General features: G+C 45.2%; 1 protein-coding gene and 1 long non-coding RNA gene across 2 annotated transcripts in view; both read right to left on the bottom strand.

Annotated features, from left to right (window-relative positions):
• The window catches only part of LOC116077686 (immunity-related GTPase family M protein 1-like), a 23,272-nt gene that overhangs the window by 2,035 nt on the left and 16,640 nt on the right, over positions 1 to 4,597 (bottom strand). The window lies entirely within an intron of this gene.
• The window catches only part of LOC116077687, a 3,546-nt gene continuing 2,891 nt past the window's right edge, over positions 3,943 to 4,597 (bottom strand). The window contains exon 2 of the long non-coding RNA XR_004113299.1: positions 3,943 to 4,358. This is a non-coding gene — a long non-coding RNA (uncharacterized LOC116077687). The remainder of the gene's footprint in view (positions 4,359 to 4,597) is intronic.

Raw genomic sequence — 4,597 nt, 5'->3', positions numbered from 1 at the left:
TCAGGCCAGTCTCTCACTGGGTACGAATGTCCATGCTCCTGATTGCCTGAGCTACTCAGAGGTAATATATTCAGACCAGGGAAAGCCTACGCCAGCTCCCACCAGAGGACCCAGCAAGTCTTCAGTTCACACATCCTTCTCCATCAGTGCCTATTTGTTCTAATTGCACTCTGAAAAGTGTTCTTCCTTTCCCTGTAATATTCACTAGTAATGGTGTGAGGCTTTGTAGATGCCCCACCCAGGGAGTGGCACTACTAGAGGGTGTGGCCCTGTTGGAGTAGGTGTGCCTTATTGGACTAGCTGTGTCACTGTGGGTGTGGACTATAAGACCCTCATCCTAGCTGCCTGGAAGCCAGTATTCTGCTAGCAGCCTTCAGATGAAGATGTAGAACTCTCAGCTCCTCCTGTACCATGCCTCCCTGGATGCTGTCATATTCTTGTCTTGGTAATAATGGACTGATCCTCTGAACCTGTAAGCCAGCCACAGTTAAATGTTGTCATTTATAAGAGTTGCCTTGGTCATGGTGTCTGTTCACAGCAGTAAAACCCTAACTAAGACAAATGGTATAAGAAATACAGGGCTACACATCAGCTTCAACAGCAAAGACACATGGTTTCCAAATGATCTCATCAAGGCAGGAGAGGGGACAGCTCGGCAGGTAAGAGCACTGGCTGTTCCTGCCAAAGACCTGGGCTTGGTTCCCAGCACTCACATGGTGGCTCACAACCACCTGTAACTCCAATTCCAAGGATTCCAAAGCCCTCTTCTGGACTCCAAGACTCTTCGTATGCACTTGTGCATATATAGACGGTCGGGAACACATTCATATAAAATAAGTCTTTTTTAAAAAAATTCCAACAGTCTTAAGTCAGCATGTGGTTGTCTGTTACCACTGCTGCAATTCTTCTTAAAATACAGAGTGAAATTCTTCTGTGAACATCGTTCCTTTGGGTTTTATTAGCTATATATTTTTGTTTGTCTGTTTCTCTATGTAGCCCTTGCTGTCCTGGAACTTTGCTCTGTAGACCAGGCTGGCTCACAAGTCAGAGCTCTGCCTAATATATATATAATATATATATTATAAAATATATATAATTTAGTTATTTATTTTATGTGTAGGAGTACACTGTAGATGTCCTCAGACACACCAGAAGAGGGCATCAGATCCCATTACAGATGGTTGTGAGCCACCATCTGGTTGCTAGGAATTGAACTCAGAACTTCTGGAAGAGCAGTCAGTGCTCTTAACCACTGAGCCATCTCTCCAGCCCCTGCCTCTGCCTCCTTAATGTTGGGATTGAAAGTGTGCCCCACCACACTCAGCATTTTTAGTCTATGTTAATGATACATATGCTGCGTTTTATTATGACATTTGTGTCCATGTGTGCTAGGCAGTTTTATTATATTCTCCCCTACCCTGTTAACCTTTCTAGACCTCCTGGTCTCAGTGATCTCTTTCCTCCTCCCAACCTGTCCCACTTGTACTTTTCTGGTTTGGTTTTAGATTTCTGCATTTGGTTTTGGTTTTTCTTTTCTTCTGTGGCCCAGTGAGTTTCCTTGGACTCTTTATAAAACCACAACTGAGAATTTGTCTATAACAGCAACATGCACCATATATCAGTGGCTACAGGGACTCAAGGGAATGGTCCTCCTTCCTTCATCAACCATCAACTGTGTGTAAATCCTCAGGGAGGTGTGTGACCTCACCAGATCATCCCTTTCCATGACAAGATGCTAGCAGGCCCAGTTACATGGTGATCTTGTACAAGGACCACACAGTTGCAGTAGTTTCAAAAGTGCAACAGCCATGTGATATCCAGAATTCAGCATTTCACACACATGTGCATGCACACATGCACACAAACATACACATGCTTCCTATGTCTTCTTCTAAGAGATTCCTTGAGCCATGGAGAGGCTGATATGGAGATATAGATGTTTCAATCATAATGGGGTATTCAATGATGTTTTCAATGACTAAATCTTTGCCATGAGACTGAATGTACTTTGTGAGGCAAGATTGGGACAGACAAGTTATCAATACCAAGGATGGGGAATGTGCAGCTCAGGGATCAAAAGCATTTCCTGCTCTTTCATAAGATGTCAGTTCAATTCCCAGCACCCACACCAGGTGACTCACAACCTCCTATAACTCCAGCTCCAGGGTACCTGACAATCTCTTCTGGTGTCCTGGGACAGTACGCAAGTGTGCATATCCCCCACACAGACACACATATCTACATAACCAAAAAACAATAAAAAGCTGGGCATGGTAGTGCATTCATTTAATTCCAACACTAGGAAGCAGAAGCACAAGTGTATCTATGAGTTCCAGGCCAAACAGCTAGGGCTACACTTTCTCAAAAAACAACAACAAAAAAAGTTATTTTTTAATATATATATTTTTTAAGATGGAGGATGTGAAGTGTAGCAATCCATACATGGCACTTACAGGTAAGCAAAAGAACACTTTCCACAGACTAGAGTGTTGGCCTTCTGGAGTGTGAGGACAGGACTCCAACCATTTCACAGGACCACACCAACTCTCAAGAAGCAAGAGGGCAGCAAACACCTTATCTCACTGTTCTCATAAAGGTCCTGGGGGGAAGGGCAGATGTATGCAGCTCCACTTATGAGTGATTGCCGCGGCACTTTCCCTCGAAATTCTATTTTCTCAGTTTGTGTACATATGCATTTGAAACTCAGCACCATATATTTGAAATTTTTCCTGAGTCTCATATAGCTCTTCTGTCCTTTAAGGAGCTCCCTACCAGCCAGGTGGAAGTGGTGCACACCTTTAATCTCAATACTTGGGAGGCAGTGGGAGGCAGATCTCTGAGTTGGAGGCCAGCCTAGTCCAGAGTGAATTCTAGGACAGCCAGGGCTACAGTGAAACCCTATCTCAAGAACAAACAAACAAACAAACAAAAATTAAACAAAAGCCAATGAGGACAACAAAAACACCAACTCCCCCACCCCGCCCCACCCCAAAGGAGCTCCCTGCCAAATTTACTCATGGGGCCCCAAGAAATTACTAGAATTGTGCCCAGGTGTCCACCCGAGAAATCCAGGGCTCTTTAGTCTGGAAGGTGCTTCCTGGGCATCCTTAAGTCTTCTGGTACAGTTTTTTGCCTCCATATTCCCAGTGGGAGCATTCTCTGCCTCCCTTGCTCTCCTTCTGGGATGGGCTGTCCTGCCTTAGGCCCAGCCATGCTCCCCAAGCTCCTCCTCAGCTCCTCAACCCTGGGGGCCTGGCTTTAGTCTCCACTTGGAAAGACTGGGCTGACACCCTTCCTGAGTCTCCAGAGGCACTGGATCCGTGAATTGTGGGCAACTTCCTAAGTGCCTAGTTCTCTGGAGATGACCAGATCAGTTGCTTTTCTCATCCCTCTGACAAAATTCCAGGAGGAGTAGTCCTGTTCATGAGGACAGCCTCGGAATTGTGAACCGTGGCACTGACAAGGATTTATGAGGCTGTCAGCGTTGGTTTTTGTTTGTTTGTTTGTTTGTTTGTTTGTTTTTTGGTCTGGAGTTCAAGTGGTCTCACACTTCCTTATTTGAGGGTCCTGTCCAGTTTATACCTGTGCTGCCTCTGGTTTACCTCTTGGCACATGGGTCAGACATCCATGAGGATGAGGAGCACACCCTCCTGGATTCTGAAGGGACCTCAACAAGGAAACCCACTAGAGGGACAGCCAGGGCTAGACCATGGGGGCCATGACTCAGAAATCTAACATACTCACAGAAAGAGGTGCACTTCATAGAAGCCAGGGCATGCTCACATACATGTGTTCATGCATGAACACACGTGTTTACAAGCACACTCTCAAGTGTTGTGCCATATGATTCACCGATGTTACATGTTACTCTACTGGATTCAATTGATGAAAAATGTTTTGTTTGTTTCCTTTATTTTTGCTTTTGTTTTTCCTTTTTTGAGGTAAGAGTCTCTCTATATAGCCATGGCTGTTCTGGAACTCACTCTGTAGCCTAGGCTCACCTGCCTCTGCCTCCTGAGGGCTGGGACTAACAGCGTGTGCCACCCTTCCCACAGACTTGTATTTTATTATACTTATTCCCGTTTTACAACTTTACTAATATGTTTCTGATAACCCACCAAAATGTCATGCCTCAAGTAAAACAAATGAAAAACTATGGGTACGAGGGGGAGGATTATCATGTAAGCATCAGTGACAGTCGATTTCCATTGGCAACTTGATTGCATTAGCACATGCCCAGGGTACCAGAGAGGCTCTCGCTTAAGTATATGTGTCATACATTTCCAGAGAGGATGACCTGAGGGGGCAAGACTCACCTTGGATGCAGACATCGCCATCTTGTGGGCTGGGCTCCAGAACTGGTTTAAAAAGACAAAGATGAAATAAAGCTAAGTACCGGGCATCTGCCTCTCTCAGTCCAGACTGGGGATGCTAAGCTGACTCCCGCCCTGAGGCCACGCCTTCCCTCCCATAGAGGGCTATGTCCTTTCTAACCACAGTAAAAATAAACCCTTCTTCCTTGAAGTTGCTTCCTCTCAGGAGTTTTGTCACAGCAGAGAGAAAGGTAATGAAGACTGACCTTATCCATATGTGAGCA

The sequence above is a fragment of the Mastomys coucha genome, unplaced genomic scaffold (genome assembly GCF_008632895.1).
Source record: "Mastomys coucha isolate ucsf_1 unplaced genomic scaffold, UCSF_Mcou_1 pScaffold5, whole genome shotgun sequence".
Taxonomy (NCBI): Eukaryota; Metazoa; Chordata; class Mammalia; order Rodentia; family Muridae; genus Mastomys; species Mastomys coucha.
This window is presented reverse-complemented; position numbering and strand designations above follow the sequence as displayed.